This window comes from Crocuta crocuta, unplaced genomic scaffold (assembly GCF_008692635.1).
Source record: "Crocuta crocuta isolate KB4526 unplaced genomic scaffold, BGI_CrCroc_1.0 scaffold750, whole genome shotgun sequence".
In the NCBI taxonomy this organism is placed as follows: domain Eukaryota; kingdom Metazoa; phylum Chordata; class Mammalia; order Carnivora; family Hyaenidae; genus Crocuta; species Crocuta crocuta.
Window position 1 is genome coordinate 97,317 of NW_027529191.1, and position 12,398 is coordinate 109,714.

The window sequence follows — 12,398 nt, forward strand, 5'->3', positions numbered from 1 at the left end:
CAGTATTTCATACACACACACACACACACACACACACACACACACACGCTACTGGTATAATCAAGTCTAGGGTTCTATTGCTCTGTAATTCATACATTTTTGAAATTACTAAAACTAAAACAACCAAGAAAATAGCTTCTGAGTATTAACTAATGGTTTTCTTTCAAAGAAGCTACTTTATGCTCATGTTTCTCCTACCTTAAGAGTAGTCAACAGCTAAGTTCTCAAAGTGTTTGAACAAAATTCTTAACCAGTCTAGTGCCCTAATTGTTGTTAGACTGAAGGTAAGAACATGGTGTCTAAGGAATTGTTGGAGTGTCAGACAAGGATTTCCAAAAATCTGTATCTCAAATTTTTGTTCATTACACCTTCCCTAAGCTGTTTGATTTATAAGATTGTTTAGATATAAATTGTCATGGTTCACATAACATTGATAGAGCCTTATTGGGCAGCAAAACTCTCTTCTCTTCTCATCCATATTTTCCACCTGGATACCACCATCTTTAAAATTCACTGCCATGAAATTAATTAAAGCTTGAGAAGTTATTTCAAGTCCTGAAGTATCTGGTACAAGTCAGGCTTCTGGTAAAATTTTCTACTTATTTCTAACACTGTAAAGGGGAAGAATATCTATTTCTACCTCAAATATACTGATATTTTCTCTATTACTTATTTATCCTGTTAGGAATTATAACATTTTAGGACTGAATCAGAACTCTGGTATTGTCTAGTTCATGATTCCAAACTAAGCTAATCATTAATTAACAACGAATCCTTTTTTAAACAAATTCCAGAACTGAGTTTCTGATTCAGTACGTTCTTTGAAACTCTCCCAAGGGATTCAAATAAGCACCCAGTTTTGAGAGTCACCAACACAGGACAATTCTGCTACTTAGAGACAGGAGACTGAAACACCATGGTCAATCAGCTCTGAAACCCCTCTTGGATGGACTGGTAGACACATGGCAAACTCTGCTGGAATTTAGGGTCAGCATCTCCTCTCATTGTCCAAGAAACAACGTGTGTCTATCCTGATTGTTAGTGCCCATGATTGCAAAAAAATTCAAATACAGTAGTACCTAGGTGGCTCCATCAGTGAAACACCTGACTCTTGATTTTGGCTCAGTTTGCAAAATCAGGTTTGTGAGATCAGTTTGTGAGATCAAGCCCTGCATCAAGCTCTGAGCTGATGGCACAGAGACTGCTTGGGGCTCTCTCTCTGCCCCTCCCCAACTGGTGCACACGCATGCTCTTTTTCTCTCTCTCTCTAAAAATAAATAAACTTACAATTTTTTCAAGTGTAGTCACATTTTTCAGCCCAAAAGTGGTAGAGTTGAATTCTCACCCAGGTCTCCCTGCCATTAATGCAATAGTATCCACTATATTTTGCAGACACTACTTTCCATACAAAGTTATGTTTACTTTCTACCTCATGACTAGAACAAATTTTGTTTGTGCTTATCGAATAACTAATTAATGTCTTGGCAAATATGAGCATTATCTCACCTTTATCATTCCCAATAATTAAATTTGGTAGTCTTGATTGGTGTGTCTTCTAAATTGGAAGATTAGGGGTTCCTGGGTGGCTCAGTCAGTTAAGCGTCTGACTTCAGCTCAGGTCATGATCCCACGGTTCATGGGTTCATGGGTTATAAATATATTTATTTATTAAGTTTTGCACCCTCTTGAGTGTCATGTTTTTAGTTCCACAAATATTTGAGAATCTCACTGATATCACAGACTGTGCTGGAGGAACACGAAAATGAATAAAATGCATATTAATTGAATTGATCATGCAAAGTGCCTCTTAGTTCAAACACTAATCAGAATAAAAAGAGATAAATTCAGAGAAGGACTTTGCCCACATTCATTAATGCTTTCCAGGGTGAGTTATTCCATCATGGCACATGCCTCGCAGTATTTGTTTGACACCTAAGCTTTAGCCCCAACCAATATTTTATAACTATTGCCACTTCTGAAAAACAAACTTAAAAACAATTGCTGTGGGGAAAATACTTTGCTTTGTCTTTAGTTTCACAGGGTTGACTGTGGCCAGAAGTCAGCATGACTTACTCCCACCAGAGACACAGCCTTCCTGGGTCCCCAAGACTTCAGAACCCCTGGAGCACATTGGGTGAAGTTAGGTGCCTCAGAGAAGACCATCCCCGCAGTAGATCAAAGGCTGAGCAATCACAGTGTAAAGTTGACCACAGGCCCAAGGAAGTGTGAAGACAAGTGTTTATTGATGTAAGAAAGAAAAAGTCTGCTTGATGCTTCTTTGGAGAGTGGGCAATTTTAGTATGAAATGAAATATCCTGTTTGCATGAGCAACAAAATGTGCCTTTGTGAGCACACTGACCCCTCCTGCCTCTGCCAGCAATATTTGTGATTACGATGCATCATGGGTAAGAAGCCCAGCACTTAGTTAAACCCCCTTATTTTGTTTTGAGCAGAAACATATCATTTAGCAAGTGTCGGCTCTGACAGTTCAATCTAAAGAATGTCCGGGAACTTTCCATGCTGTTTAGCACTATGACTGAAATAGGACACCGCGAGATTAGGCATGAGCAGGGAGGAGGCATTCTGAAGAAAGATGGTCAAAACCAAGGTGAACTGTTAGGATCTAAGCCTCCTGAAGGATGAATGAAACAAGATCTCATATGAAATTTCCAGTGACTGAGAAGCATCAATATCTGATTATTATCAGCATTATTATTACAGAAAGCTTACTATATAGCTAGGCACTCTGCTTGGCATTTACTGTAAATCATTTCACTTCGCGGCCACAGCCACCTGTTGCTGCTCTCTGCTCTCTATTTTGAGGCAGTGTAACAGTGGTTAGAAGCATAGAACATTCAGATTCTGCCCCTTTTATTTCCTTAAAACCTTGGAGCCTCAATTTCTTCATCTGTAGGGTGGGAATGATAATATCCCCTACCTCATATTGCTGATCTGAAGAATAAGTGACTAAACAGAGGTACAACACTTGGAAAATGCCCATTAGCTATTAAAAGTTACTAGACAATTGAAGTTGAGGCCATACAGGACGTGCCCAAAGTAGCACTGACAGGAAGTGGAAGAACCAGAATTTAAGTCCAACTCCAAAGACTTCTCTGTCAACCACTCTACTGTCTTGTGAGAAAATGTCCAAAGACGAAATTAAATTACTTCAAGCCAATAATCGTTAACTGAGTACACGGAATTATAACTCCTGTGAGGTCAGGGACCACGTCTTATTTACATTCATACCCAGAATGCCTATTGTAAAGTTAGGTACAGGTCAGATGACGAACTATGTGGATCTTATGGGATGTAGAGAGGAAAACAAGACATAATTCTGGGAGGAGTTTTAACTCTGGGCCGGCTCACATAGCCTGTGCCCAAATGTAACCAAGAGCAGGAAAATTCCAAATGAGCACAGGTTGCTGTGACGTGCTGTGTGTTAGAGAGGTTTCTCAATTGAAAGGCGATTGTGCCAGACTTCCCAGAGACAGGCTCTTTCAGCAAGAAGTTAGAATATTTGCTTATCTCTCTCTTCTTTACTCTTATATAAACAAAAGAGTCCTTCTAACTGATTTTTGGAAACGTTGTTAATTAATGGCCTAGACCTTAGAACATAGAAGAGAGAACTCTACTAAAGAGTTGCATAAAAAATTGTACTTAGGGAATGATCAACTAAGGGCAAACTCACCTGGTTTGCAAACCAAGCTGTCTCTAAATAATTATAGAACTTTGGCAAATCCCTTGGCCTTCTGTTAAAGGAGATAGTTGAAAGATTTTCTTCACAATGTCTTCCTACCTAAAATTTCTAGAATCATTTGACTGATGAGTATAGAGGATATCCATTAAAATGGCTAAGAGGACTTCAAAAAAAAAGTTTATTGTCAAGTTGGTTTCTGTATAACACCTAGTGCTCATCCCCAAAAGCGCCCTCCTCCATGCTCATCACCCTTCCCCTCTCCCGCACCCATAAGCCCTCAGTTTGTTCTCAACATTCAAGAGTCTCTCATGGTTTACCTCCCTCCTTCTCCCCCACTATTTTTCCCTTCTTCTCCACCATGGTCCTCCGCTAAGTTCCTCCTAATCCTCCTATACGTGCAAACATATGGTAGCTGTCCTTCTCTGTCTGACTTTTTTCACTCACCATAACACCTCAAGGTCCATCCATGTTGCTACACATGGCCAGATTTCATTCGTTCTCATGGCCATGTAGTATTCTATTGTATAGATAAACCACATCTTCTTGATCCATTCATCCGTTGATGGACGCTTAGGCTCTTTCCATGTTTTGGCTATTGTTGAGAGTGCTGCAATGAACATTGGGGTACATGTGCCCCTATGCATCAGCACTCCTGTATCCCTTGGGTAAATCCCTAGCAGTGCTATTTCTGGGTCCTAGGGGAGTTCTATTGTTAATGTTTTCCCATTTCTTTGTGTCTTCTTTAATTTCCTTCATAAGTTTTCTATAGTTTCATCACACAGATCTCTTATATCTCTTGTTAGGTTTATTCCTAGGCATATTATGGTTTTTTGTGCAATTGTGAATGGGATAGGTTTTTTGATTTCTCTTTCTGTTGCTTCATTGTTGGTGTATAAAAATGCAACCAATTTCTGTACATTGATTTTGTACCCTGCAACTTTGCTGAATTCATGGATCAGTTCTAGTAGGCTTCTGGTGGAGTCTGTCAGGTTTTCTATGTAGTGTATCATGTCGTCTGTGAAAAGTGAAAGCTCTACTTCCTCTTTGTCAATTCTGATACCTTTTATTTCCTTTTGTTGTCTGCTGGCTGATGCTAGGATTTTCGGCACTACGTTAAACAACAGTGGTGAGAGTGGACATCCCTGTCATGTTCCTGATCTCAGGGGGAAAGCTCTCAGTTTTTCCCCATTGAGGATGATGTTAGCTGAGAACTTCTCATAGATAGCTTTTATGATGTTAGAGTAAGTTCCTTCTATCCCGACTTTCTCTAGGGTCTTTATTAAGAAGCGATGCTGTATTTTGTCAAATGCTTTCTCTGCATCTATCGACAGGATCATAAGGTTTTTATCTTTTCTTTTGTTGATGTGATGTATCACATTGATTGATTTGCGATTATTGAACCAGCCCTGTAACCCAGGAATGAATCCCACTTGATCTCGGTGGATAATTCTTTTCATGTGCTGTTGAATTCGATTTGCAAGTATCTTGTTGAGGATTTTTGCATCTTTATTCATCAAGGAAATTGGCCTGTAGTTCTCTTTTTTTTGCTGGGCTCTGTCTGGTTTGAGAATCAGCGTGATGCTGGCTTCATAAAATGAGTCCGGAAGTTTTCCTTCAATTTCTATTTTTTGGAATAGCTTGAGAANAAATGGCTAAGAGGACTTTAAGGGGTGCCTCAGTGGCTCAGTTTGTTACACGTCTGACTCTGTTTCAGCTCAGCTCATGATCTCACGGTTTTGTGAATTCGAGCCATACATTGGGCTCTGCACAGACAGCATGGAGCCTGCTTGGGATTCTCTCTCTCTCTCTCTCTCTCTCTCTCTCTCTCTGTCTGGCCCTCCCCTGCTCACACTCTCTGTCTCTCTCAAAATAAATAAATAAACTTAAAAAAATTTAAAACATGGCTAAGAGGACTTTGAAAAGAATGCTTGACTCTGGGTGTCAAAAGGTCAGATATAGCTGAGGTGACAATTCTGAAGTCCACAGCGTCTTCTGTGCTTTCCCATGAACTTGGATCTTCTAGGCGGTGTTGGGTGAAAACAGTTTTTTTCTTTTCATGGCTCTGATTCTACAAAACTCCTCTTCTAGATACAAGCTGGATACAATAAGATTTGAGTATTATCTACATTACTCATTAGGGTTCTATTTCTAGTTTATCAAGTTCCTATGTCTCCTGTTTTGCTAAAAATAAGTCCAACAGCAGGAGCTGTCTTCTTAAAGATAAATATCATTTTATATTCACAGCACAGCAAGCTTACTCAGTAACTACATCTAGTGGATTTCCTAAAACACTGCTATTCCATTTTTGTCCATAGCAGACAGACTGAATTACAAAAGGAAAACATATAAAATCATGCAATTTATGAATTCAGTGCTCCAAATTCTTACTGCACGAGAAATTCTTGACAGCTTCATTTATTTTGTGTTTGGCTGAGAGGGTTGTTTCTCACACTTAAAACATTATTTTGCAATAGAAATTATTGAAAAATCTTGATACAATGTTGCCAGTGATATTTAAATTTCAAATGTGCCTGCAAAGGATCCTCACAATCTTGACTCCGTGGAATTGTTAAATCTAGCTTCTGTTCACTTACTCAGCTCTAAAAGCAGTCCCCCGCTTGTTGAAAATCTAACACATGTTTGAGAATGTGCTCGGTGCTGATATCTTTGTTGCCTCACAGCAGAACCACGGCACGGGCACAGTTATTCCCATCCTGCCACCAAGGGCACTGGGGTTTTCATGATTTGGGCGGGCTTTTGCCCAGGCCCCGTAGCAGCTGCCAGGAGATGGCATTGGGATGCTTTTCTAGATTGTCTGACTCCCAAGTCTGAACATTTTCACTTTCCCATGCTGCATTCTAGGATTTGGGATTGCCTGTAGGGTCAGGGACACAAATAATACATGACAAGTTGTTCTCCTATGTAACACCTTGTATAGTTTTGTATACATAAACATACTTGAAATGTGACATAAACAGTGGGTGGTAAGGTGTAATTGCTCCCACATGTGTTGGGAGGCCTGGCTCTGGTAAACCTCTGTCCGCTGCTGCAAGGACAGGAGAGAGGCCCGTGGCGCTCTCAGGCGGCAGGTGTGTGCAAAACCACAGCTCACTTCTCTGTGTTACAAGATTCTGTTGGGTGCTCAGGGGCCGAAGGCACCTTTATGGCCCTTTGACCATAAAGGATCCGGCTTCAACCCTGGAGTGTTTAACTTACACATGCCACATAGGGCCGCTTCTCATTGACATGTTCATAAGACATCGCTCGCCATGCAGTGCCAGGCCAGCTATGAGCAGCTCTATGGTCAGCCTTGCTGCTTCTCTTTGAACCCAGCATGGATATCAGCAGACCCTGACCACCTCGCAGCCTCAAGGGAGGTCCTAGCCCTTGGCCTGGTTCTTCTGACGTTCCTGGTCCCAGTGCTGACTGGACTAGGGCTCAGTGATGGGTCTTATGTGAGACACACAGGGGAAGAGAAAAACATAGTGCAGCGGTCAGTCTCCATTGAGGTTTTAGGGGCTTATGCACTCCTCGACATAAAATCGGCACAAGGGCCAGAATTCACAGCTGTTAGGCAAGCCGCTGAATTAGCCACTGGTCTTACAGTGAAAACCCATGTGGATGTTAATATGTTTGGGGACTGTCATGCCATCGGCCAAATTTGGAAGAATAGAGGGTTTCTAATGTTGATGGGAACTAAAATACCACTTGGGATATTACTGATTTATTAAATTCATTGCACTTTCCCGAAGAGATTTCCATAATGCATGCTGGAGGGAAGATGAAAAACTAAAGGAAGTGAATTTCCAGAACAAGCTTTAAAGGGTCCAATAAGGCTTGAGCTGGGGAAATTGAGGCCCATTACTTCTGCCCAGGAACTCTACATCAGCTTCAGCAACATGCAACCATCCCGGAGTTAGAAAAATGGAAGCTGAGAGGAGCTGCTGACACAAGAGGAAAACAGGAATTACCCGATGAAATTACTCCTCACCCCCGGTTGTTCTATGCTTCGTGGTATTTTTCTTTTCTTTTCTTTTCTTTTTTAAATATTTTTATTTATTTCTAGGAGAGGGAGAGAGAGACAGCGTGAGCAGGGGAGGGTCAGAGAGAGAGGGAGACACAGACTCTGAAACAGCCTCCAGGCTCTGAGCTGGCAGTCAGCACAGAGCCCGACGAGGGGCTCGAACCCACGAACCGCGAGATCATGACCTAAGCGAAAGTCGGTCGCTCAACCGACTAAGCCACCCAGGCACCCCGCTTCGTGGTATTTTTCACACCAACCACCAACAAACTCATTCATACAAAAGAATATACTGGAAATCATGGAATCTTACCACACTTGTAATAGGGTCAAAGTAATTCAGGAGGTAATCTCTCACTGTGCCTAATTTATAAATAATAACTTTATCATAAGTATGTATGTACATGGAAGAACATAATATGCATAGGGTTTGGTATGGGCCGTGGTGTCAGACATCCACTGAGGGTATTAGAACCAATGATCCACAGATAAAGAGGATGACCCTACCATTCTAATTACCTAGACTCCAATAGGTGGAGTAATTTTCTTTCTATGGTAATTCAGGGGCTCTCTAAAGCCCTATAAATAACTATAACTTACCATATTCCTTATCATCTCCAGCATCTGGACAGTTGGAAAGATTAAATCATATACTCTAAAGAGTTCTTTGATTAATTTTTATCAAGCCAATGACTTATGGTGGCCCAGGATGTTGCTATTGGGTCTATGAAAATATGCTCAGCTCCTTCTAGCAAGATGTTTTCCTTCTGAGTCAATATTTGGAGACTTATGAATTTATAATTTAGGCATATCCCTTACCTGATACAAGGGAAGACACTTGTGATCATATACTGTGAGTTTGCCTGTTTCCATAAGCTCCTGATGCCATCAGATGGCCAAATACTAGGAAGTCTCACCCAGGAGATGGCTGGGAGAGCCAGGTTACACACGGTGTTCCAGTGACAAGCTGGATGACCCTGCTTGATAAGGGTGCTAAGATAAACCTGACCAGACGGTGCTGATAACTCACATGAACACCAGAGTGAAGGAGACACACAACTTTGCATGAGTGGCTATAATTACTTTTAAGTATCTTCAGGTTAAATGTTCCAGGCAGTAACCTCCAAGTCAGGTACTTATAATTAGGAATAATCTTTAAATGCTATAAAAGTAGGCAGTATATATAGAACCTATATAGTTATAAAAAATTAATAAAAATGAGAATAATAATTATGAGTTTTTAAAAATTAGAAAGCAATATGGTCAACAGTTTAATGATGAACCATGCACTGGTGCAATGCATCTGAAAAACAAAGCAGGAATATAAATATGAACCATAAAAAAACTTATATTCTTTGGCTTACTAAAAACACCTCACAATATCAATTTAAATTAAATGATCATATTTGCTTTCACATGTTTATATGAAGGTACATAGCAAAAAGAAAATGAAGAAACAAACTTACTGAAGTCCCTAAAATAAAGAAGTGGCTTAAATAAATTACATTCTTAGTAAATGATATTTGATTCAGCCAATAAATATTGTTAATATTTTTGATGTATAGGAAGTGTTTATAACATAATGTGAAGCAAGAAAGCGGGAGACAAAATAGAATACAAAGTGTAGTCTGGAAGAAATCCTGCCAAATGCTGACAGTAATTACTTTTCAGATGGTGCTACCAGCTCTGCCTTGGGGGTCCCTGTTCAAGGAGACTCCCTGCCCTGTCACATCTGGGAGGTCAGGAAAAAAAAGGGAAAATTCCTCCTTCCTCTGCTTTCCCTTCTATCCAGGCCCCTAACACATTGGATTACACCCACTGGAGAGAGCTTTCTGCTTTACTTGGTTCACAGATTGAAGTGCCAATCTCATCCCGAAACACCCTCACAGACACACCCAGGAATAATGTTTAATCTGAATGCCTCTTGACCCCATCAGGATGGCACATAAAATTAACCATCAAGTGTTATTATTTAGAGAGGCATTATCCAGATATTATATAAAAACAAGTGTGGAAAGCAAATAATGGAAGTTCAACTTATATCAGGAAAAGTTGTAAAATTAACCTAATACCTGCTAAAATATTCAGTATTTTATTCCATGGCCTGGGATTATTTCAGATAGCTAAACCAAAGAAGAATTGTCATATGCTATGACAATTAAATAGTCATACAGAATACAAATTATAATCTATAGTGGGGATAGAGATGGAGCAACTCTGTAGCTAATTTAATTTCTGTTGGTTCTCACACAGGAGTGAGAATTTAATTGAGGACAACATCCAGAATGATACCTAGAAGCAAGATGATTGCTGTAGTGGAGTCAATGTCCTGAGTCCCAGAGCAAGGACCAGAGACAGAAAGACCACAAGCACTCAAACACAGAACTCCAAATCTAGTTCTGGTCAAGGTTGAGAGAGAGAAGTGCCACCCACCTTTCCTTCTAGATTGATTTTTAGTTGACTTTTCTGTCTTGGAAAACTTTTTCTTTTGTGAATACATAATAGTGAACTATTTGCTTTAAGTCTCTTTAGCTGGTTTTCATAAACTAATACTAATGCAGAGTGTACTAAATTCTGGGGACAAATTGTTTTTTAATGTTTCACTTATTTCTGAGAGAGAGAGACAGCGCGAGCAGGGGAGGGTCCGAGAGAGAGGGAGACACATAATCTGAAACAGGCTCCAGGCTCTGAACTAGCTGTCAGCACAGAGCCTGACGCGGGGCTCGAACCCACGAACCACGAGATCATGACCTGAGCCGAAGTCAGACGCTTAACTGACTGAGCCACCCAGGCGCCCCAGGGGGACAAATGTTTAAATGCAATCTGTCCTCGCCCCACACAGTGCACATTACCTTGCACACACGGAAAGTTTATCGATTAATTTGAGATGATCTTGGTCCTACTATTTAAGTGTAAAAAAGTGCAAGATCGTGGCTCCATCTTATCCAAGTGAATTCTCATTCAAGTAGCCTGAAGCCCACAAGACGTAAACATTAATTGTGTCCCTGACAGTCTGAATGCAAGTGAGCCTGCGACCATGGTGCGGGCTCTAGCGCCACACCTCTGGCCTCCAAATACCAGCTCCAGATCTCGCTAATGATGGGGATTTGTTAGGCATGCCGTCTAACTTCAGTGTTTCCAGGTCCCTTGATTCAGCACATGGAAGGTACTCAGAGCATCTGCACATGGTCAGTGCTTTGCTAATATCACACCTTAATCAAGTTGGTGCCTCAAAGTCCTGGGTTGGAAAGATGAGACTTGACATGGAGAATATGGAGTAGAAGTTCAAGGTCAGGTTTTAGTCTAGTTTAAACTATCTAACCTGTGTTTAAACTCCAGTTCTTTTGCTCAATGCTAATTACTTTGACTACTATAAGTCCAACTTCGTCTGTGAAAGAAGAGTAACAAGTAGATGGTTTACATGAGGACAAAATGAGATAATATCTGTAAGAAACAAAGAACAGGTTAGCACATAGCATGTGTTATCTTAGCTATGAAATCCAAGCGAAGGGTTACTCCTGATTTGCTGTATTGTGTAACTATTAACTATAAAGAGTATAAAAATAAATAATTGCTTCTTGGCTACTGAACTTCAAATTTTAAAGTAATGACATAAATATTACAGACTTAAATAGAAAAACAAGAATTTTTGTAAACCTAGTTACAGCCTAAAAAAGCAGACACTTCAACAAATGGAATATTGCCATAAATCTTATTTCTGAATTTAATCTTCACAGGAATTTTAAATTAATAGCAGCAGGAGTAATCCTATAAAGTATATATTAGCTCTAAACCTTTCATATATCTGTTCTTTCAAAGAATAAACACATCCATCTCCAGAACTCTCCTCGTCTTACAAAACTGAAACTCTGTCCCTGTTAGGCAGTAACTCGCTACCCCCCTCCCTCAGCCCCTGGCAAGCACCATTCTGCTTTCTACCTCTGTGAATTTAATTGTTCTGGGTGCCTCATATGTGTAACATGGTCGTGTTTGTCTTTCTGTGATGGGCCTACTTCACTCAGGGTAACATCCTCAAGCTCATCCATGTTGTAGCAGGCGTCAAGCTTTCTCCTTTCTATGACTGAAAAATATTCCATTGTATGTATGTAGCACATTTTGTTTATTCGTTCATCTGCTGATGGACACTTGGGCTGCTTCCCTGTTTTAGCTATTGTGAGTAATGCTGCTACGAACATGGCAGTGCAAATATCACTTTGAGACTCTGCTTTCAATTACCCAGAAGTGGAATTGCTGTATCAAGTGGTGTTTCTATTTTTTTTTTTTTTCAGGGACCACCAAACACAGCTGCATGATTTTACATTCCCACCAACAGTGTATGAGGGTTCCAATTTCTCCACATCCTTATCATCACTTGTTTCCTGTTTTTTTTTCTTCTATTGGTGGTGTTGTTTTAATAGTAGCCATCCTATATGTGTGAGGTGGTATCTCATTGTGGTTTTGATTTGCATTTCCCTAATGATTAGTGATGTTGGCTATCTTTTAATGTGTCTATTGACCATTTGTATATCTTCAATAAAAAATATCTATTCAAGTCATCTGCCCATTTTTTAATCAAGTTTTTTTTATTGTTGATGAGCTTTCAGAGTTTTTAGAATATATCTAAATAATAATCCCTTATCAGATATTCAATTTGCAAATATATTCTTCCATTCTGTG